We start from the raw sequence: 25,076 nt of genomic DNA on the forward strand, positions 1-25,076 counted from the left end.
ACATGGAGGAGCGAGTCTGGGGTGGTAGAAAAGGAACTTCCAGTGCAATAAATCACATTGTAATAGTAACTACATCATATAAAATTAAGTGTAATAATCTAAAAAAAAAGTAATTCCAAAGTGCTATAATGAAGTAAACCTCCCAACAGACTGTGTGGCTTGCCCGTCAGTTAATGTAACTGCATGCAGGCAGAGAGAGATCAGCTGTCACAACTCAGCCGTGATGTCGGCAGTGGTTGGGACCAAACAGCAAACACCACACCAGCCAATGATTGGGCTGCTTAAGAAAGGGTGTGGAACCACATAATTGTAGCGGTCCAACCAGATCCCATCACATTGGCTTGTGTTTGATAACTGTTCCACCCCCCCGACATCACCGCTGAATTTTGACAGCTGGTCTTTCTCCTTGGAAGGAGTGACATTACCGGACAGATCACACACTCAGCGGTTCTGGCAAGCCTCACGATCTGCTGCCTGTGAACGTGTTTCACAGGCAGCGGGGCTACACACTCTCTTGGATGCAACATTTTGGGGCAGATCTCGGGAGACAGCCCGGAGTGATTAGGGTGTGTCCAGGTGCACGCCTATCATAGGTGCAGTCTTATCTGTGCCCATATGTGCGGTCTGTTGTGGAAATTGTTATTAATGTATGTTGTCAGATGTCCCCCAGTGTCAGTTTTGCTGTAATACGCTCATGCAATGTAATAGCCGCACATACAGACATTGGCAGCGGAAACCTTCCTGTGGACACGGCAGATCTGTTTGTTCTTTTAGGGATGTTCGTGTATGCCTCACCAAGGGAACTGGCCACTCCATGGCGACTGCATTAACACTCCACCATCAGAATGGTACCCCAACAGCCAAAAGAAAGTCATAATGGTACCCCAGCAGCCAAAAGAAAGTCATAATGATACCCCAACAGTCAAAAGAAAGTCATAATGGTACCCCAACATCCAAAAGAAAGTCATAATGGTACCCCAACAGTCAAAAGAAAGTCATAATGGTACCCCAACAGCCAAAAGAAAGTCATAATGGTACCCCAACAGCCAAAAGAAAGTCATAATGACACCCCAACAGTCAAAAGAAAGTCATCATGATACCCCAACAGTCAAAAGAAAGTCATAATGGTACCCCAACAGCCAAAAGAAAGTCATAATGATACTCCAACATTCAAAAGAAAGTCATAATGGTACCCCAACAGTCAAAAGAAAGTCATAATGATGTCCCAAAAGTCAAAAGAAAGTCATAATGATAACCCAACAGTCAAAAGAAAGTCATAATGATGTTCCAAAAGTCAAAATAAAGTCATAATGATATCCCAACAGTCAAAAGAAAGTCATAATGATAACCCAACAGCCAAAAGAAAGTCACAATGATACCCCAACAGTCAAAAGAAAGTCATAATGATAACCCAACAGCCAAAAGAAAGTCATAATGATACCCCAACAGTCAAAAGAAAGTCATAATGATACCCCAACAGTCAAAAGAAAGTCATAATGATAACCCAACAGCCAAAAGAAAGTCATAATGATACCCCAACAGTCAAAAGAAAGTCATAATGATAACCCAACAGCCAAAAGAAAGTCATAATGATACCCCAACAGTCAAAAGAAAGTCATAATGATAACCCAACAGCCAAAAGAAAGTCATGATACCCCAACAGTCAAAAGAAAGTCATAATGATACCCCAACAGTCAAAAGAAAGTCATAATGATACCCCAACAGTCAAAAGAAAGTCATAATGATACCCCAACAGTCAAAAGAAAGCCATAATGATACCCCAACAGTCAAAAGAAAGTCATAATGATAACCCAACAGTCAAAAGAAAGTCATAATGATAACCCAACAGCCAAAAGAAAGTCATAATGATACCCCAACAGTCAAAAGAAAGTCATAATGATACCCCAACAGTCAAAAGAAAGTCATAATGATAACCCAACAGCCAAAAGAAAGTCATAATGATACCCCAACAGTCAAAAGAAAGTCATAATGATAACCCAACAGCCAAAAGAAAGTCATAATGATACCCCAACAGTCAAAAGAAAGTCATAATGATAACCCAACAGCCAAAAGAAAGTCATAATGATACCCCAACAGCCAAAAGAAAGTCATAATGATACCCCAACAGTCAAAAGAAAGTCATAATGATATCCCAACAGTCAAAAGAAAATCATAATGATAACCCAACAGCCAAAAGAAAATCATAATGATGCCCCAACAGTCAAAAGAAAGTCATAATGATAACCCAACAGCCAAAAGATACAGTCAGTATGGACACGGCAGATCTGTTTGTTCTTTTAGGGATGTTCGTGTATGCCTCACCAAGGGCACTGGCCACTCCATGGCGACTGCATTAACACTCCACCATCAGAATGGTACCCCAACAGCCAAAAGAAAGTCATAATGGTACCCCAACAGCCAAAAGAAAGTTCATAATGGTACCCCAGCAGCCAAAAGAAAGTCATAATGATACCCCAACAGTCAAAAGAAAGTCATAATGGTACCCCAACATCCAAAAGAAAGTCATAATGATACCCCAACAGTCAAAAGAAAGTCATAATGATACCCCAACAGCCAAAAGAAAGTCATAATGATACCCCAACAGTCAAAAGAAAGTCATAATAATACCCCAACAGCCAAAAGAAAGTCATAATGATATCCCAACAGTCAAAAGAAAGTCATAATGATATCCCAACAGTCAAAAGAAAGTCATAATGATACCCCAACAGTCAAAAGAAAGTCATAATGATACCCCAACAGCCAAAAGAAAGTCAACCCCAACAGTCAAAAGAAAGTCATAATGATACCCCAACAGTCAAAAGAAAGTCATAATGATAACCCAACAGTCAAAAGAAAGTCATAATGATATCCCAACAGTCAAAAGAAAGTCATAATGATAACCCAACAGCCAAAAGAAAGTCATAATGATACCCCAACAGTCAAAAGAAAGTCATAATGATACCCCAACAGTCAAAAGAAAGTCTTAATGATGCCCCAACAGTCAAAAGAAAGTCTTAATGATGCCCCAACAGTCAAAATAAAGTCATAATGATATCCCAACAGTCAAAAGAAAGTCATAAAGATAACCCAACAGTCAAAAGAAAGTCATAATGATGCCCCAACAGTCAAAAGAAAGTCATAATGATACCCCAACAGTCAAAAGAAAGTCTTAATGATGCCCCAACAGTCAAAAGAAAGTGTCATAATGATATCCAAACAGTCAAAAGAAAGTCATAATGGTACCCCAACAGTCAAAAGAAAGTCATAATGATAACCCAAAAGCCAAAAGAAAATCATAATGATACCCCAACAGCCAAAAGAAACAGTCAGTATGGTACCTCAACGGCAAATGGAGATACATAAGACGGTCCGAAGGTCCCTTGGACCAGAGTTTCAGACAATGCCACCTCTGCAGGATGTGGAAAGAACCAGAGTTGTGGAAGTTGTTCCTGAGCAAGATACTAGAGATTTGATAGACTTTTCCAGTGAATTGTTACCAATCCCTAATATGTAAAAATACCAGAAATACTGCTGGACCCAGCACTTCTAATGATGGACAAAACTTAGAGAATATACACTATGGTTCTATATATCATCAGCTGCTATCGTAACATGGTAACGTGAAATAAAATAAAATATATGCTCTAGCATGTAAACATGGTAAGCAATGACAGCGCTAGAATTGAAATTGTAGCTAGCCACATATGAAAAATATCACATGTGCTACTTGAGAGCTAGACACAAGAAAAATATCAGCATCAAAAAATGTAAAATCACAAAAAACAAAATAAATTAAATAAATCATAAATCACAAAAATATCTCCACTCAAAAGTCCAGTGACAAGGATAAAAGTAAAGAGCGACAACAGTGTCCGTATCAAGGAGTGCTTTTATACACCCATCCACCAAAAGTGAAGGTCCTAAAATCAACAAATTATGTCCTTTAAGTTGCGGCTACAGTGACTTCATTATAGTCATCAGAACATTATTCCGCATGCTGATAGACCTTTTCTCCTCCACCACTGCACCAACTGATTCCCCTTTTTGTGTGTAAGCCCTTGTACACACGGTCAGACATTCCGACAACCAAATCCGTCGGATAAATTCCGACGGATTTAGTCCGGAAGAGGTCCAGAAGTGGTGTTGCATACACACGGTCGGACTAAGTTGTCGGAAGTTCCAGTTGCCAAGAACGCGGTGACGTAAGCCGCGTACGACGGCACTAGAAAAGGGAAGTTCAGCACCACGTCCGGCAACCCTTTGGGCTCCTTCTGCTGATCTCGTGTCTATCGGGTGTTAGCAGAAGTTTGGTGAGAGACGATGCGCGCTTTTCAGATTTGTGCTTCAGTTCGGTACTGCTCTTCAGCTTGTGCTTGTAGGTGCGTATCTGATTATCAGTGTGTGTAGTCAGTAAGCATTAGTTTCTCATTGTGGACTATATCTTGGTATAGTACGCTTTGATTTGCATTGCTTATTGTCTGCTCGTTTCTGTTTTTCAGGTCGTTCTTTCAGCCATTGCTGTTTATCAGTGCTTTCTGTTGTCCGTTCTGACCAGCCGACCCTTTTAAACCATGTTTCATGTACGTACTCGTCATAGAGTTTGTGCTGTGCAGGGCTTTTAGCTTTCACACAAGCCCGGTCCATGAACAGGGCGAGGAGGAGTTTGTGGACCAAGAATTGGTTGCGCCAGCATGACCAGTTCTCCCACATGCCTTTGCTCCGTGAGATCCGGGAGAATAATCCTGATGATTTCAGGAATTATCTCTGGATGACAGACCCCATTTTTCACCGTCTGCTGCCTTTGCTGTCCCCTTATATCACCAGGCAGGATACCTGCATGCGGCAAGCCATCACTCCGAAGCAGAGGCTCATTGCCACGTTGCGCTACTTGGTGACAGGGAGAAGCCTTTAGGACCTCAAGTTCTCCACAGGCATCTCCCCCCAGGCTCTGGGGATCATTATTCCAGAGACCTGTTCTGCCATCATTCAGGTCCTGCAGAAGGACTATATGATGGTAAGTTTTCTCCTTTAACCTCACATTCTATGTATTTAATGATTGCTAATGTATTGCATTTCTTTCCTCATTCCCTAATTACCAAGATTGCAATATGCTCTAATTGATATGATGTGCCCCCTTGTCCTCATGCATGCTGGAAGCTTTTCAAGTTCCTTTTTTGTACTTCATGCATATTTGCCTTCACTAACTTCCCCAGCATGCTCTTCTGGGGCCATAAACCTATAGCCTAGTCACTTAGCAATTTATTTTGTCAGCTCCATAGTATTGCTTTCCCCTAAACACCCCCTAAAATGTGTATCAAATGTGTGTGCTTAAATTTTTGGTTGGGCTAAACTCATTAGGATCCAGGGGCGGACTGACAACTCAAGGGGCCCCCGGGCAATAGGAGATTATGGGGCTCCCAGGCAATCAAAGATTCTGGGGCCACACAGTAGACACAAACACACACACACACAGTATACAATCACACAGTATACACAGACATGTTTGTATTGGCTGAGAAGGTACTGGAGAGGTAGCACAGCTATAATCTCTGGATTTTTAGACCAAAAGGATGTCGGTAAGGGACATTTCAGAGACAGCTGTAAAAAAAAAACATACATTTTTACATACTGTCCCTGTTTTTACTGAGGCTGGCAACCCTGATGGGGCCCCCTAGTGGTATGGGGCCCTCGGGCAGTGCCCGAGTGGCCCAATGGTCAGTCCGCCCCTGTTAGGATCCCCTCTCCCCCCAACTGCTAGGTCAGCTGATAGCAATCCTCTATCTGCTGACTTTGCCAAACCCAATATACACTATACCTACCTTTTTTCTGGTAAGATTTATGGTCGAATTCATTCAGCCTGCAGGGGACCTTATACTTTAGGCTTTAAATACTAATTTCCCAAAATGTTATACTGATCTTGGCCAAAAATGTTTGTGTCTAATCTGCTTGCAATGTTGATGTGCCAAATGACAAATTTTTTTTCTTGTTTCACTCCACAGTTTCCTTCAACGCCACAGGAATGGCAGACTGTGGCCTCCCACTTTGCCAGCCGTTGGGACTTTCCCAATTGTGGAGGTGCAATTGATGGGAAACACGTCCGCATTGTCCCGCCCCCCAACTCGGGGTCATACTATTATAATTACAAGAGGTTTAATAGTATCGTGATGTTGGCGGTGGTGTCAGCGACCTATGACATCCTTTATGTAGACGTGGGGCAAAATGGCCAGATGTCGGATGGTGGAGTGTTCCCATGGACGGAGTTCTACTGGTGTCTCCAGAGTGGCAGTCTGGGCTTGCCACGCCCAGAGGAGAATGTCGAAGAACTCCCGTTCGTATTCCTCGCGGATGAGGCGTTTGCCCTGGCAAACCACCTGATGCGGCCTTTCCCAAAGAGGACCCTCACCCCCGATCAGAGGATCTTTAATTTCCAGCTGGCCAGAGCCAGAAGAGTCATGGAGAACAATTTTGGAATACTGGCCAGCCGGTTCTGCCTATTTTTGATGCCAATCGACATGGCGGAATATAAACTCAATCACATAGTGCTTGCCTGCTGTGTTCTGCACAATTTCGTAAAAAGACATTCAGCTAACTATGTGGTCTCAGTTGGCCCAGATGCAGACTTGCATGAAAATTAGAATCTCATGGCCCTTGAAGCTGCTCGTCCTGGCTTGCCCCCCTCCCCCCCAAAGCGCCCGCGAGGTCAGAACCCCATACATGGCGTACTTTGTGGGTAGGGGGGCCATTGATATGCCAGACAATGTCTGAGAGGCATTTTTGTAATACATTTTTCTTTGAAACTACAATAATCTTTGCTTTCATTTACTGCTTGGCTTGGTTTTAGGTGTCTCATATGTATTTTTTTTTTTTTGGGCCTTTTTCTACAACAGTGCAAACCCAAGTTCAGAGTGAGATGAGGGGACAGTCTCTTCTTCAGATAATCTTATTATGTTGTGGGTCTGCTACACACACACCTTGTTGTTGTTGCTAATGTATGTAGTGCATTACTGACAAAAATATTGCTCATTTTCAGCACCATGGCAGAAATATGTGGGGTCATGAAAATGGCATGATTGGGGAAATTTACACATCACTGTGGGTGTTATTTACTAAAGGCACATCCACTATGCATTACAAGTGCACTGCAAAAGTGCACCTGAAACTGCACTTGGAGTGCAAAGTGGATTTGCCTTTAGTTAACACCCATTGCCACAGAAAACAACTTTACTCCAAATACTGCTTTTGCGCATTGAAAAAGGAAGCCACACATTGTTTATAATTTCACTTTTTAATCAAAGCACATTCACATGTGCGTTTAGAAAAGGGTTTTACAACAAACCAACATATTGGGTGTATAGAAAACATTATTTTTGGTTATTTTTTTGTAACTTGGCATTTTTGTGTAAACAGGCATGTATCAAAGTGTAACATACAGAACACAGGAAACTTTGAAAAGTGAAGACAATATCAGACATGAGTATGTACAAACTGGGCTGATATTGCCTTCATCACATGGGGTGTCACCCCTGGAAAATCCAAATTTGGAAGATGCACACAGTGTGTCAACATGTGCTATCTCCCATCATGGGGGATCAATGTGCATGTTTTGGGGGTGCAACCCCTTCATCTCAGCCACTTTCCACAAAACACGTACATTGATCCCCCATGATGGGAGATAGGGCATGTTGACACACTGTGTGCATCTTCCAAATTTGGCTTTTAGTAAAATACAAAAGTTGTTTGTTTGAGAAACAAAATACCCGAGCTAGTTTGGGGTGTATCAAACTCTCCCCAAAACATCAATGATGTTCTTCATTTTATGTTGAACATCATTGATGTTTTCCTGTATAATTTCCAAAATCGCAATTGCACCCCATTATCTCCCCAATCAGGATCTGGGCAATTTCACTGGTAAAATGTGTTTCTTCTTCCACATCACCTAAAAAAATAAAAATAAACACGCCATGTATTATAAACATGCCGTCATACATTGATTAGCTTACCGTAAGCTGTGGTCTCCAACACTCACCGGTCGTGGTGACAATTTGTCCAACTTCAACAATCTCTCCTTCCTCCTCCTGCTCCGCTTCTGGTGTTGGAATTTCGCCTTCTTTGAGGTGTGGGGTCCCTGGTGTCCTCAGACTTCCCGAGTCTTCTCTCCCCTATGAGAATGTAAAAAAGGAATACTTAGCACACAGAGGGCAGAAATAGGAATATGAAACATTGCTTGGAAATGTCGTACAGTTGTGTGTTTGGTCCGAGTTCAAAGGTGAGAACATTATGTTGGACACTTTCTAATGCTGGAATACTTACCTGCAGTGTGAAGAAGTGTAGTGAAGTGTAATTTGAGAAAACATCGTTTTGGGAGTGGGCTAACGAACAATGTTTATTACGAACGATTGAACCCATGAACATGAAAGTGGCCATTTTAAACTGTACAACATTAAATCAAAGCACATGGAGCAGTATGCAAGCAATAATAATCATATGAACACACGACAACTACTTACTTTTTTGAAGAACTCGCTTGATCCTTCTGTACTGATCGTGCTCCTTCAGTTTCAGGTCTGACCAGCATTTTCTCAGTTGATCCTTAGATCGTCGTACCCCAAAATTCTTCTGAAGACTCTTCACAACTTTAGTCATGATCTTGGCCTTTCTGATATTTGGGTTTGGGTAAGGTCCATACTTCCCATCAAAGTCGTTCCTCTTCAATATGTCCACCATCTCCAACATCTCTCCAAAAGACATATTTGAGGCCTTAAATCTTCTCCTCCAGGATCGTGACGTTTCGGGCTCCGGGCTTTCCTCACCCTCCTCCTTGTTAGTGGAACTCTGATTGCGCACCCGCGTTCTCCCTGCCATGTGCTCTCCCCACTGCGCCAAAAGAGAAGTTTTTTTTTTGGTTGAAGAAATACTTGCGTATGTGTTTTACTTCAATAAGGACAGTTTATTTGTGAGCAGGCAGGTACATTTCAAAAAAACAAAGTGAAATGAATAACAAGGGGCACCAACACCAAACAACCTCCTGTAGATTAAAAAAGAAAAACAAAATTAAAAAGATAATAATGGTGTTGTGGTAAGTTGACACACAAAACACACCCCAAAAATGCCAAGATGAGCAAACTGTCAAAAAAGGAGATGCCGATTAAAAAAAACAAACACAAAATAAAAAAAAAATAACAAAAAAAAAAGATTGGGGAGATGTGACGATTTAAAATATTGTATTGCTGAAATGAGTAAAAAGAATAAAGAAATACGTTCGGGAGAAGTGTGTGTGAATATGAGCAGCAAAACAACTTCATTCTTGCAGCATTGTAAAGAACAAGAGAATGTGCTGCATGAAAGAATTTTTAACATTGCAGCGTGACGAATGTGCTATATCGATTACGATCGGTAGTTTTACCTGAGCGAGCGCTTCCGTCTCCAAATTTGATTGTGAGCATGCGTGGCACTTTGTCCATCGGAGTAGGCTACAAATGATCGGAGTATGTCCGATCAGAGCATGTTGTCAGAAAATTTTATAGCCAAGTTGGAAAACTTGGTCCGTCGGATACTCTGACGGAAACAGTCCGATGGAGCCCACACACGGTCGGATTATCCGACAACACAGTCCTATCGGACATTGTCCATCGGAATATCCGACCGTGTGTACAAGGGCTAAGCTTACCAGAGATACCGTATTTATCGGCATATAACACGCACTAAAATCAGGGGGAAATCAGGGGGTGCGTGTTATACGCCAATCCCCCGCTGTTGCTGAACCTTTTTGCCGTTCTCTGCCGCTTCCGTGTATTTTCGGCCGCACTCAGCCGTTCTCGGCTATCTTCAGCTGCACTCGGCTGTTCTCAGCGGCTTCCAGAAAGCCGAAAGCTGCCGAGAACGGGCGAGTGTGGCCGGAAATAGCCGAAAGCCGCCGAGAACGGCCGAGAACGGCCGAGAACTACCGGTGCCATTTTTAAACGGCAAATGACTGACAAGGCTGAAAAATGCAAGGCTGAAAACGACTGACAAGGCTGCAATGGAAGGCTGCAAATGACTGACAAGTTGCAATGCAAGGCTGCAAATGACACTGACAAGGCTGAATTGATGGGCATTTAAATGTAAGTTTTTTTCCTTAAACTTCCCTCCTAAAAGTTTTTTTCTTTTAAATTCCATCCTAAACTTGGGGTGCGTGTTATGCCGCGTACACACGATCAAACAAGTGGGTGGAAAAGTCTGGCAAACTCAAGTCCGCCGGACAATCCCCCCATGTGTAGCCTCCGGCATACTTTTTTGACCCGAAAGTACGGCGGACTTAGAATGCCCTGTTGCACTCCAATCTTCCCACCGGACTCGCATTTCGGCAGACAATCCGGCCGTGTGTATGCCAGTCCGCCGTACTTTTGAAATGAGCGGACTTTTCCCGCCCGGAGAAAAGTCCGCTCATTTCGAGTGGGTCTCCAGGTAGGCGGGGCCCACAAAGGAGACGTCGCTGGCCCCGCCGCCTGGTATGGACTTAAAGGGGAACCCCAACGCCGAAAAAAATCGGCGTGGGGGTCCCCCCAAGTCCACAACAGACCCTTGTCCGAGCACGCTACCCGGCCGGCCAGGAAAGGGGGGGCGAGCGAGCGCCCCCCTCCTGAGCCGTACCAGGCCGCGTGCCCTCAACATGGGGGGTGCCTTGGGGAAGGGGGGGGCCCGCGGCCCCCCACCCCAAAGCACCTTGTCCCCATGTTGATGAGGACAAGGGCCTCTTCCCGACAACCCTGGCCGTTGGTTGTCGGGGTCTGCGGGCGGGGGGGTTATCGGAATCCGGGAGTCCCCTTTAATAAGGGGGCCCCCGGATACCGACCCCCCACCCTATGTGAATGAGTATGGGGTACAATGTACCCCTACCCATTCACCTGTAAAATAAAGTACAAAAAAAAACACAACACACAAGATAAAATAATTTATTGCACAGCTCCGGGGGCCTTCCGTCTTCAGGGGTCTTCTCGCCGGACTCCTCCGCTATCTTCTTGTAGCTCTTTTACTAGCGGAGGAGCCCGGCATTCTTCTTCGTCGCCGCGGCCTCTTCTTCCGACTTCGGGGGTCTTGTCCCCCTCTTCGGTTCTTCTGCCGGGCCACCACTCCTTCTTATAGCTCTTTTACAGGCGGTGGCCCGGTCTTCTGTCGCCGCCGCCTTCCGTTCTTCTTCTTCTTCTTCTCCAGGAGATGTTGACTCGACGATCTCTCCGGCCGCAATGCCAGGAACGCGCTGCGCTGCCACTTATATAGGGACAAGGGGCGGTGTCACATGGGTTTATGTCACATGGGTTGGTCACATGGGTTGATGTCACATGGCGACAGTCCCAGCATCCTCCGGGACTGTGACATCGTAAGGGGGTGGGGTCACCATGTGACACCAACCCATGTGACATAAACCCATGTGACACCGCCCCTTGTCCCTATATAAGTGGCAGCGCAGCACGTCCCTGGCATTGCGGCCGGAGAGATTGTCGAGTCAACATCTCCTGGAGAAGAAGAAGAAGAACGGAAGGCGGCGGAGACAGAAGACCGGGCCACCGCCTGTAAAAGAGCTATAAGAAGGCGCGGTGGCCCGACAGAAGAACCGAAGAGGGGGACAAGATCCCCGAAGTCGGAAGAAGAGGCCGCAGCGACGAAGAAGAATGCCGGGCTCCTCCGCTAGTAAAAGAGCTACAAGAAGATAGCGGAGGAGTCCGGCGAGAAGACCCCTGAAGACGGAAGACCCCCGGAGCTGTGCAATAAATTATTTTATCTTGTGTGGTTTTTTTTGTACTTTATTTTACAGGTGAATGGGTAGGGGTACATTGTACCCCATACTCATTCACATAGGGTGGGGGGTCGGTATCCGGGGGCCCCCTTATTAAAGAGGGCTCCCGGATTCCGATAAGCCCCCCGCCCGCAGACCCCGACAACCAACGACGAGGGTTGTCGGGAAGAGGCCCTTGTCCTCATCAACATGGGGACAAGGTGCTTTGGGGTGGGGGGGCCGCGGGGCCCCCCCTTCCCCAAGGCACCCCCCATGTTGAGGGCACGAGGCCTGGTACGGCTCAGGAGGGGGGGCACTCGCTCGCCCCCCCTTTCCTGGCCGGCGGGGTAGCGTGCTCGGACAAGGGTCTGTTGTGGACTTGGGGGGGACCCCCACGCCGTTTTTTTTCGGCGTTGGGGTTCCCCTTTAAATCCATACCAGGCGGCGGGGCCAGCGACGTCTCCTTCGCGGGCCCCGCCTACCTGGAGACGCGCTCGAAATGAGCGGACTTTCCTCCGCGTTGTGGGCGAGTCCGTTCATTTCAAAAGTAGGGGGGATAGTACGGCGGACTTAGTACGCCGTATTAGTCCGCTGAAAAAGTGCCGTGTGTGGGCAAGTAGCCCGTTCGGAAAGTCCGACGGGCAGTCTGGCGGGAAGTCCGCCAGACTAAGTATGTCGGACAGACGGCTACGTGTGTACGCGGCTTTATACGCCGGCATGTGTTATACGCAGATAAATATGGCATATATCAATGGAGCCTGTCTCAAATTCAGCCACTAGAGGTCACTCAATCTCCTCGTTCCTCCACTTGGACAGATCAGAGTGTTTAAAATATACGGATCATGTAATAAATGCAAGGGAAAAAAAAATGCATAGTGTAACACGGTTTTATTAAACTCACAATTCCCTCCCTGCACACGTTATGCTTACAAGATAGATTAAAAGATTCAGCATATAACGAGCTATGCGTCTGCTCACCGCCAGGGTGACCACGCGACCAGGCATACCAACACTGTTAGCGTCTTCCCGGGACTCGCAGCAGGCTTTAAGTATTGAAGGACCCGGCGGTAAGCAGACGCATAGCTCATTATATGCTGAATATTTTAATCTGGTGATCTAGGGCTGGTAATGGGACACTCTGATGTAAGGGGGCTGGTGAGGGGACACTCTGATGTAAGGGGGCTGGTGAGGGGACACTCTCATGTAAGGGGGCTGGTGAGGGGACACTCTGATGTAAGGGGCTGCTGATGGGACACTCTGATGTAAGGGGGCTGCTGTTGGGACACTCTGATGTAAGGGGGCTGCTGATGGGACACTCTGATGTAAGGGGGGTGCTGATGGGACACTCTGATGTAAGGGGGCTTCTGATGGGACACTCTGATGTAAGGGGGCTGCTGATGGGACACTCTGATGTAAGGGGGCTGCTGTTGGGACTCTCTGATGTAAGGGGGGTGCTGATGGGACACTCTGATGTAAGCGGGCTGGCTGATGGGACACTCTGATGTAAGGTGGGTGCTGATGGGACACTCTGATGTAAGGGGGCTGCTGATGGGACACTCTGATGTAAGGGGACTGCTGATGGGACACTCTGATGTAAGGGGTGCTGATGGGACACTCTGATGTAAGGGGGCCGGTCTGGATGAAGTCCAGGGCCACATTTCTGTTCCAGTCCAGCCCTGGCATGTGGAATAATGTTCTGATGACTATAATGAAGTGACTGTAGCCACCACTTAAAGGACATTATTGATTTTAGGACCTTCTCTTAGGTGGATGGGTGTATAAAAGCACTCCTTGATACGGACACTGCTGTCGCACTTTACTTTTATCCTTGTCACTGGACTTTCGAGTGGAGATATTTTTGTGATTTATGATTTATTTAATTTATTTTGTTTTTAGTGATTTTACATTAATTACAGTGGTGTGAAAAAGTGTTTGCCCCCTTCCTCATTTCCTGTTCCTTTGCATGTTTGTCACACTTAAGTGTTTCGGAACATCAAACCAATTTAAACAATAGTCAAGGACAACACAAGTAAACACAAAATGCAATTTGTAAATGAAGGTGTTTATTATTAAAGGTGAAAAAAAATCCAAACCATCATGGCCCTGTGTGAAAAAGTGATTGCCCCCCTTGTTAAAACATACTATAACTGTGGTTGTCCACACCTGAGTTCAATTTCTCTAGCCACACCCAGGCCTGATTATTGCCACACCTGTTCACAATCAAGACATCACTTAAATAGGAGCTGCTTGACACAGTAAGGTCCACCAGAAGATCCTTAAAAGCTACACATCATGCTGAGACCCAAAGAAATTCAGGAACATTTGAGAAAGAAAGTAATTGAGATCTATGAGTCTGGAAAGGGTTATAAAGCCATTTCCAAAGCTTTGGGAATCCAGCGAACCACAGTGAGAGCCATTATCCACAAATGGCGAAGACATGGAACAGTGGTGAACCTTCCCAGGAGTGGCCGGCCGCCCAAAATTACCCCAAGAGCGCAGCGATGACTCATCTAAGAGGTCACAAAAGACCCCACAACAACGTCCAAGGAACTGCAGGCCTCACTTGCCTCAGTTAAGGTCAGCGTTCATGCCTCCACCATCAGGAAAAGACTGGGCAAAAATGGCCTGCATGGCAGAGTTCCAAGGAGAAAACCACTGCTGAGCAAAAAGAACATCAAAGCTCGTCTCAATTTCTCCACAACACATCTTGATGATCCCCAAGACTTTTGGGACAACATTCTGTGGACCGATGAGACAAAAGTGGAACTCTTTGGAAGGTGTGTGTCCAAGTATATCTGGTGTAGAAGGAACACTGCATTTCATAAAAAGAACATTATACCAACAGTAAAATATGGTGGTGGTAGTGTGATGGTCTGGGGCTGTTTTGCTGCTTCAGGACCTGGAAGACTTGCCGTGATAAAAGGAACTATGAATTCTGCTGTCTACCAAGAGATCCTGAAGGAGAATGTCCGACCATCTGTTTGTGTACTCAAGCTGAAACGAACTTGGATTCTGCAGCAGGACAATGATCCTAAACACACCAGCAAGTCCACCACCGAATGGCTGAAGAAAAACAAAATGAAGACTTTGGAGTGGCCTAGCCAAAGTCCTGACCTGAATCCTATTGAGATGTTGTGGTATGACCTTAAAAAGGCCGTTCATGCTCGAAAACCCTCTAATGTAACTGAATTAGGACAATTCTGCAAAGATGAGTGGGCCAAAATTCCTCCAGGATGCTGTAAAAGCCTCATTGCACGTTATCGCAAACGCTTGGTTGCAGTTGTTGCTGCTAAGGGTGGCCCAACCAGTTATTAGGTTTAGGGGGCAATCACTTTTTCACACAGGGCCATGATGGTTTGGATTTTTCACCTTTAATAATAAACACATTCATTTACAAATTGCATTTTGTATTTACTTGTGTTGTCCTTGACTATTGTTTAAATTGGTTTGATGTTCCGAAACACTTAAGTGTGACAAACATGCAAAGGAACAGGAAATGAGGAAGTGGGCAAACACTTTTTCACACCACTGTAAGTGTTCAGACCGATGTCAAGGAAACAACCGAGGATTCACCACAGACTGCTGGAACATATTCACCCATGCGGTTGAGGCGGGATATGCACCCTCCCAAGAGGCTCACGTATGGCACACTGGGAGAGAGTTCTGGAGAGCTTATTCATACCATTCGCAGGTCAGCTCCTGAAGCTACACCTCCCACTGTTAGTTGGGTAGGGGGCGACTCTGCTCTAACCTCTGCCACCAATGGATGGGACGCAGCAATTGCCCTGGCCTAGAAAATTTAAAGTGAGTTCCCTCACGCTACTAAAATAAGTGAAAAAAATCAAACTGGGCTAAAAGTGTGAAATTCTGAAACTGCTGCAAGATCTAAGGTGTACACTATACACACAGGGGAATATATAATAATGGTAGTGATCTGCACAGATTTCTAACACATAAATAATAAAATAATCCAAAATATGTATATAAAATAAACACAGTGGATAGACTCGAAATTAAAGTGTATATATATATCAAAAATCAAACAAGGTGATGAATTAGTGACAATAAATATGAGTGTCCACATCAAAGTGATGAATTAGTGACGATAGTCATGAATATCCATATCGATGACCAATCTTCTTTTTTTTTTTATATTTCTTTATTTTTGATATTTTCCAAAATATACAAACAACTATAATTCATATAAAACCCATTTCACATAGTAAAAAAAATACATCATCATTTCTTATAAAGGTTGTCTTTCTTTTCCCTCCCCTCCCCCCCCCCCCTGCCCATCCCTCTCTCACTCGGTCCTACTCCATGGGATTCCTTTTAACTAACTTTCCACCATCTTCAAATAATTTTCAGTTTTACCAAATAGTAGCCAAAGACGCCATTTATTCTGGTACCTTTCCTCCATATTATCCAGTTTGTACATTGACTCCTCAATAATTCGTATCCTTTCTAATCTTTCTACCCACTCCCTCATCGAGGGAGGCTCAGACCTTTTCCATTTTAGCGGTATCAATGATTTAGCAGCATTTAATAAACAGGGGATTAAGGAATACCCATACTCCCTCTCTCCTTTTTCTATATCATGGAATAGGCATACCCATGGATCCCTCCTAATCCTTTCCCCTGTTACTTCAAAGATAGTTTCTATTACTTTATCCCAAAATGTCTGTATCTTAGGACAAAGCCACCATATATGGGCAAATGACCCCGTCCCCAAACAGCCTCTCCAGCATAACCGGGGGGTCGCGCTACATATTTTATTTCCTTGTTGTGGAGTTATGTACCATCTTGTCAAAAGTTTATATGACATCTCTCGTGTTTGTGAGTCTATGGCAACCGAATAAGTTCGTCTAATTATCCTATTTCTATGATAGTCATTACTTAAGGGCCCAATTTCCCTTTCCCACTTTTCAAGATAGGGGGGGGTAGTTTTGCTCTATTCTTTCTATTAAGATTTTATAAAGTTTTGAAATCCTTTTTTCAAGGCACTGACGATTCGCTAATAACTTCTCCAATGGTCTAAATTGTTCCTTACCCCGTAATGGCTGTGGTAGAGCCTGAGTAAAATAATATAATTGATAATATCTCCATTTATCTAATGGTTTGTGACCCCATTTCCCTATAATTTCCTCATATGTGCACATCCTATTACCTTCCATCACCTCCAATAACTTAATGTTATCTTTCTTAACCCATCTACTATAATATAAATATTCCTCATGACCTGGGATGAAAAATGTAGTGTCCAATAGTGGCATTAATGGTGAGTTGTGATCCCAGTTATGTCTCTTATTTATTGTGTCCCATATCTGAAGTGAGTTTTTTGTCAGTGTGTTTGTGTTAAGGCCTAATTCCCTATATTTTGCAGGTATCCATACTATTTCCCCTAATTCCCTTCTACTTAACTTAATTTCTAGTTCAACCCAATCCTTACCCTTTTTATTGTGTATCCAATCCGGTATTCGTGAGATTACTATAGCCTCATAATACTTTTGAAGATCCAGCATTGCCAGCCCTCCCCTCTCTTTACTTCTTATCAGGATATTCCGTGCCACCCTCGCCACTTTTTTTTTCCATATAAATCTATTAATCAAAATTTTGAGTTTATTTAAGTAAACCTGTGGTAACACTATTGGGATCATTTGGCATGTATAGATGAAAATTGGTAAAATAAACATTTTAACTACGTTTATTCTACCTGTCCATGATAGAGCTTTATGTTGACACCTTTCCAGATGTTGTTTAATTTTATTTAGTATGGGTATATAGTTGGCATCAAACAGATCCCTCATCTCCGATGTCAACCTTATTCCCAAATAGGCCAATTCCCTCTCACACCATCTAAAGGGGAATTTAGATTGAAGGATGCTCTGCTCTGTTATTGGGGTATTTAAGTTCAAAATTTCAGATTTAGATATATTAACCTTGAAGTTAGAGACCTTCCCATAATCTGATAATTCTTCCATTATTACTGGTATGGAAGACCCGGGGTTGGAAATATAGAGCAAGAGGTCGTCCGCAAATGCTGCGACCTTAAACTCCCTCTCAGCGGCCCATATCCCATGAATGTTTTGGTTCATCCTAATGGACATCAATAGGGGTTCAAGCAACAATATAAATAATAATGGGGATAACGGGCAGCCCTGTCTTGTCCCGTTAAACAACTCAAGGGGGCAAGACAGGGCCCCATTTATTCTTATTTTAGCTTTAGGGTGGGTGTATAGGGCTTCTATCCAGCCCCTCATCCGCTCCCCCAATCCATACCTTACCAGCACTTCAAACAGGAATCCCCACCCCACTCTGTCAAATGCCTTTTCCGCATCTATTGACATGAGTACCGTGGGGGCACCACATCTTACAGCTTCTTGGCATAACATAATAGTCTTTAGTGTGTTATCCCGACCTTCTCTCCCTTCAATAAATCCAACCTGATCCTGCAGTATCCACTCTGGCACATGTGGTCTCAATCTTTCAGCCATAATTTTTGCAAACAATTTAATATCTGAGTTTAGCAAGGAAATTGGCCTATAGCTTTCTACTGCAGTTGGGTCCTTGCCCTCTTTCAAGATCAGGACCACATGTGTCAAGAGTGTCTCCTCGCGAAATTTTTCGCCCTTCCCCACTGCATTAAAATAATCGCATAATTTTGGGACTAGCTGTTTTTGGAATTGCTTGTAATATGAGATCGGGAAACCATCGGGTCCCGGGCAACCTCCCTTAGCTGTATTTTTAATCGCCATCTCAACCTCCCCCCTTGTTATTGGAGCTTCTAGTACTTCCATTTCTAATTGCTTGCCCCTGGGGATATCTATCCGATTTAAATAATCCTTTATTTCCTCCCCTACTCGATTCTCTACCTTATCCTGTTGCCCGATATTATAGAGGCCCCGGTAATATGTAAAAAATGTATTCACAATATCATCTGGCATATTTTGTAAATCCCCCGCAGCATTTCTTACTTTTGGGATGAAAGTTCTATTTTTCTTTTCCTTCACCCTCCTAGCCAACCATTTACCTGATTTATTCCCCCATTGGTACCTTTCTCTTCCCAGAATATGGTAGGCCATTCTCCTATCCTGCTCCAAATACTCTTCCAACTCTCGTTTTTTTATTATCAAATCCTGGGTGTCCCGCAGCCCCCATGGTCTCCTCGTCTGTTCTAATCTCTGAATTTCCTCATATAGTAGGGTTTTCTTCCTAACCCTCTCTCTCTTTTTCCCTGCACCGATCCCTATTAATACCCCTCTTATAACTGCCTTGTGTGCTTCCCATAATACAGGGCTGGAGGTTTCCGGTGTGTCGTTCAAACTAAAAAATTGTGCAATCTCCTGCTCAATCCTTTCTACTGTATCTTTATCCTGTAATAGAGATTCATTCAGTCTCCAATTCATCCTCGGTCCATGGTCCCCCCCAATCTCCAGCTGGATCCACACAGGTGCATGATCTGAGACTGTTCTTGTCTTTATTTCCGCCTTCTTAAGTGACCCTAAAAATGAGTGTTCCAGAAAAATATAATCTATTCGGGAGAAAGAACCATGGACCGAGGAGAAACATGTATAATCCCTATCTTTTGGATGCAGTGTTCTCCAAGTATCGTATATTTGATATGAAGTTAATGCCCTTAGAAACATTCTCTGTTTATGTTCCAATATCCTAGGGCCCGCCCCTGTGGTATCTATTTTAGGGTTCATACTCCAATTGAAATCTCCTGCCAGGATTAATTTCCCTTCTTTAAAGTCTTCAATTTTATTCAATACTTTCTTCAGGAATCTCCCCGTATTCTTGTTTGGGGCATAGATATTAACAATTGTACATTTAAAATTGAACAGCCTACCTTTTAGGCACAGGTAACGACCCTCCGGATCCACCAGACGCTCAACTAAGTTAAATGTAGTTGTTCTACTAAACCCTATCGCAACCCCTCTCGAGTAGGGGGATGGGGAGTCCCCATAGAACCACACCGGAAAATTGGCCGAATTCAATGTAATCCCAGAAGTACATGTTATATGCGTCTCTTGAAGACATACTATATTTGCATCCATGTATTGCAATTCGTCATTTATCCTATATCTTTTCCTTTTTGAATTTAAACCCCTTACATTATAAGTGGTAACATTAAGGACTACCATACCTCTCAAACCGGGGTAATTCCCCCTCTATCTTTTTTTTTTCCCTTTTTTTTTTCCTTTCCTTTTCCTTCCCTTAAGCGTCTGGTGGGTCCGGTGTTACCTGTCCCCCCCAGCCCCATGGGAGGACCGAGTGAGAGCCCCAAAAACCAACCAAAAACCACCCCCCTCCCTCTCCCTCCCTCCCTCCCTCCCTCCCCCCTCCCCCCCTCCCCCCTCCCCCCTCCCCCCTCCCCCCTCGTCCTATAACGGCACGTCTCGTAAGACTGGGTAGGACATCCCCCTTCCCGTTAAGCCTATGGCATTGGTGGGCCGATATTTGTGTTCGCCTCACCCCCATAGTGTCCCTGGGGCTCATACCCTTATCTGCCCGAGGCCCCCCTCGCCTTCCCTCCCCCCCTCCCCCCATCTCCCCTCCCCCCACACTCCTCCGCTCTCAGCGTGGCCTATTAATCCATCTCACTTCCAATAATCTACTTTCGACTCCAACTGTTCGGTCGACCATGCCCTTTCCTCCCCTGGGTGCTGTTCCCCTCCCCCCCTAATACATCTTCACCCCCCCATTCTATCTGAGGGGCGGGGTATATACCTAACTGCTCACAAAATTCTGGGAGGTCTTCAGGGTAGCGCAGAACTGCAGATCGTCCCTCTTTCTTCCCTATGAGGCATGCTGGAAATCCCCATTGATATGGGATGTCCGCCGCTCTCAGTAATTCAGTGAGTGGTTTTAAGCATCTCCTCCTTCCCAATGTCTCACCCGCTAAATCAGGGTAAATCTGCAGTTCCGTGCCCTCATGGACCACCCCAGGCTGAATTCTCCCTCTTCTCATTACCTGCATTTTTTCTGCTACATTATGAAATCTCACTATGACGTCTCGAGGTGCTTCTGTTCTAATCCCCCGGGGTCGAGTCATTCTATGTATTCTATCAATTTTCAATGGGGCTGTAACTTCCTTGTCCAATAAGGGATTAAAAATCTGTTGAGCTATCTCTCCCAGGGCGGACCCACCATATGTCTCGGGGAGACCTTTTATCCGTATGTTCTTCCTCCTACTTCTATTTTCTTGGTCCTCCAACTTATATCTAATTGTTCTATTTGATCTCCGGAGGGCTGTTATCTGCTCTAAGATTCCATCCATCTTACGCTCTTGAGTCTCGACTCTGTTTTCTAACTCCTCAACTCTCCCCAATACCAAACCTATATCGCTTCTTATTGTTGCGATATCCGCCCTTAGAGAGATCTCCATTCTCGAGAACATCTCAGAGAGCATCTCCCTAATTTGTGGGGGTTGGGGGGTTTCTTTATGGCTATCCGGAACCATTTCTTCTGCCTCTCTGTTAACCACCTCCCCCTCTCCCCGGGGGTTATTCTGGTCTACTTCTACATTCTGTGGGTTTACTCCGCTTTTTTTTTTAAGCTCACTTGACTTTATGGCAGGATTTTTTACCCCCCTACCCTCTTCCCCCTTCTGTCTACTTGGGCCCGAGCGGATAGGTTTTTCTGTTCTGGGGCTATCGGACCCTTCATCCTCTCTTATACTAGAATTTGCAGCCAGATATTTTTGAATCCCGACCGGACTTGTAGCCGGGGTGACTGTCTTGTTGACTTTACTTGTCTTTCCCCTCATTTTGGCAGGACTGAAAACCCTCCTCCCTTTATCTAACACTCACCAGGTGTTCCTTCTTACTATCAACCCCCTCTCTTTTCCTTCCTTCCCCCTCTTCCCCCCTATCTCTACCCTAATCTAATATACCTCCCTCCGAACCACTGAAAATCTCCCAGAGGCCTAGGACCACCCACAATGAGGTACGATTAAATCAGGGGTAACAACAGCAACGGCTAGCTTACTCTCAACCCCAAAAAAGAAAAAAAAAAAAAAAGGAGGAAAAAAAAAGAGAAAAAAAAAAAAAAAAGGGGGGGATGAGACCTAGTTCAGCTGCTTTCCACGCCGCAGATAAATCCTCTATCAGAGTCCATACCGTCTAACTCAACGGTATACCTATAGTGTAATAGGCTAAGCAGCGAAAAGTTATTGATATTAATATTATTACAGCTGTTATACTGAGTTCGTCTTACATTGATGACAAATTTTCCCACCCTAAAATCAAAAAAGCAAAAAACAATATCAAATATATCCAGTCCTTTAACTGTTAAATGGAGGCAGTCAAAACAGTCACACAGCCAGAAAAGGTTTTAGATGAGTTTTTCCTGCAAAAGAAACTCTTGCGTCAGATATCAAAACATCGAGATGCATCCAACCTCAATTGTTCACAACAGCGCAAACTTCATCCTTTGGTTATATACATACTCGTTCAGTTGTAATTTTGTGTTCAAACAAAAGAGGGTTTAGCAGATAAAGCGAGTTCCAGCAGTAAGCAGATTATTATTCTTCCTCTTATTATAGCTTCCCCTTCTCCTCTCCACGTACACTTATAATCTAGCAGCGGCAGGTTTGGGGTATGCAAAGAAACACTGTCCTTCGAGGGTAGACCTTCAAAGACATTCAATAACAGCCTTCTTATGCCATTAAAGGGAGGGGGGAGGGGGGTACTCACAGGTGAGCCCAAGCTATAACCAGGGGGAAAGGACCCTTCCTATCAGGTATACTGTCTTTAGCCACCTCCAGCTTTGGGCTGCCCCCCTCCCCTTGTGACCGCTTGTCTTACCGCTGTCCTGTCATCATAGACCGACCGCCAGACACCGGCAAGCACAGACACAGCTCCTTGAGTACACGGCTCCTCTCCTGACACCAGGTTTCGGATACAGCTGTCTGCTAGTCAGGGGGTCTTCATCACTGAGGGGTAGGCATCTGCCAGATCTTCCGCCGATTCGCCGAGCAAAGGGTGGCTGTCAGCGTTTGCACAGTACGCGCATATGCCAGGATCACGGGAGCCGCCGCAGCTTGGTTCGAGTCAGCGCGGCGTTGCTGGAGCTCTCCGTGGGCCAACAGAGTTGCGCACAGCCCAGCATCGAGAGCGTGACGAGGGGGAGACAGAGTGAGGATCTCGGGAGATCCGGCGTGCGGCCGCTCCTACGTCATGACGCTCCGCCCCGTCACACAACACCGCATCGATGACCAATCTTCTAAATTAACATCTTCTAAATTAACATATTATCCATTACCTCCAGAAGGCGAGAGATAAGCCTCAGATCAATATCCTAGGGTGGGATCAAATATGTGACGTCCGTATTCCTGATCGATATCCATGTGAAAACAATAATGAATATGGGTCTTGGTCTAATGGACAAATTTTCTCTCTATTGTGAGCTGGGTTAGCCTCCAAGTCCCATGGTTCCATGGTGGACGGTCAGCATTCACCATTAGGGAAAATTAAAGAAAACAGGCCTCCCATAGTGTTATATGTAAACATTGTGCGATTTATTAAAGATACCAAATGGCCTCTTACATTAAAATAATAAAAAGAAGCTTATCTGTGTGCATCCACGTGTCAAACACGCTCCTTTGCGGCACATCCGGTTTATTGAACTTCCGGCCACGCCCTACGCGTTACATCACAACACGTGACTTCATCAGGGGATTTCCCTGATGAAGTCACGTGTTGTGACGTAATGCGTCATCTTTTCATCAGATGGAGACATCAGGAGGGGAGTCCGGATGGAGCCTCACAGCCTCTGAGTCTATTGTGGTGAAAGGGCCCCTGCCCATTCCAGTAAAGTGCACAGTTTTGCTGAGTGAGTTATTTTACAGAGTGCTGGTGAGAATTGTAGTTCCACGGAGGTGATCTACTTCTTCACAGGCATCATACAGCTGAACTCAGGGGTTTGTTTGTTCCCTGCGCTGTAAGCTCAGGACTGTATTACACTCACATATATCAGGAGAAATCTACAAGTGCCTTATTTCTTCAGTTAAGCATTTATCAACATACCATTTATTACACAGTGATTTCTTCTCCCTTTCTCTGTGGATTACAAATACTGCAGTTTAAAGTACAGGCTAGCTGAACATATCTGGAGTCAAAAAACGTTTACCATCCTCCTTTCTACCAGGCACTGTTACTCTATTTGTGGTCTGGACTTTAAATTATCACCTAGGGGGAGCCATTGAGTACATGTTAGACATTGCATTGTGTTGTTGAATATAAGGAATATTGTACTGCAATTTGGTGTGTGTATTGAGGCCTCAGTGGGAAGGTGTTTAATACAGGTATTGAAGGATATTGAACTATTACAGCATGGAACCCGATGTGTCAGAGGTAAGAGAGGATCTACAGAGTCGGGGTAGCCAGTGGGGTATAGAGTCAATCAGCAGCCCTCGTGGGGGTACCGCTACAAGTACACCAGGGGTTAATAGCAGCAACAGTCACTAGGATCCTTTACTCAGGTCTGTACTCACCGTGTCCCCAGGTACTTGGATGCCTCCCTCCAGATTTAGGTAGACAGACTCCTCAGTGAATATTCCAGACCAGATCCCCAATGAAAGCCCTCTTTTAGCACCAACAAGTTTATAGCAGGATAGACCCCCAGCTGTACAGAGCTGGGACCTTGTTGATCACAAGCAGAATATTCAGCTGATATTCCTAGAAGGTCAGAAGCCCTTCAGGCTAGAAATCCCTCTGTCTAAGGCTCCAAACTAAGTTATGCACTCTCCCAGCCACCATTTGGGCATCCTCCCCAAGAGATTGGCTGGACCCCTGTAAATATTAGGGCTGCTCGTTTGACTCCCCTGCCCATCGGGGCCTCCAGAAGACAGGCAGAAGCAATCAAACCTGCAGCCTGCAGAGCCCAGAGCAGACCAAAGTAATCATAAGCTGCTCCACTGAACTAAACTTCCATACCTAACCTGACTGGGAGGGTGCTCCATCTATATACTGTATGTATATATTTGTTACCTCGGTATTTTGGATGGGAAGGGCATCATCTTCTACTATGTGGCGAAGGATATGAGTTTGCGTCTGTCTTTGTAACCCTTTGTTTCTTCTCCTCTCCTGCTTCTTTTTCGACTCTTTTTCCACTCTCACTGGGAAGGCTCTGAGAGAGAGTAACTTAAACACCTGACCAGACCATAGTTCCATGCCTGCCAGAAGAGACAGTGCCCCCTGTGGCCAGGCTGAACATCTCACGGTCTAGTTAGACTGATGCTGAGGCCCATTTAGGCAATTGTACCCAAACCAAACTGCAGTTTAGGCAACTTTAACTTTAGAAAAACGCATAGCGCATGCTC

At 44.8% G+C, this 25,076-nt stretch overlaps 1 protein-coding gene across 1 annotated transcript in view; it reads right to left on the bottom strand.

The window, feature by feature from the left end:
* LOC143956836 (uncharacterized) overlaps window positions 1–24,845 on the bottom strand; it is an 87,874-nt gene extending 63,029 nt beyond the window's left edge. The window contains exon 1 of the mRNA XM_077467010.1: window positions 24,745–24,845. The gene's annotated coding sequence lies outside the window, so the exon portion shown is untranslated. The remainder of the gene's footprint in view (window positions 1–24,744) is intronic.
* Between the last annotated feature and the right edge of the window lie 231 nt (window positions 24,846–25,076).

The sequence above is a fragment of the Lithobates pipiens genome, unplaced genomic scaffold (genome assembly GCF_037356315.1).
Source record: "Lithobates pipiens isolate NorthernLeopardFrog02 unplaced genomic scaffold, aLitPip1_a1.2 Scaffold_44, whole genome shotgun sequence".
Lineage (NCBI taxonomy): Eukaryota > Metazoa > Chordata > Amphibia > Anura > Ranidae > Lithobates > Lithobates pipiens.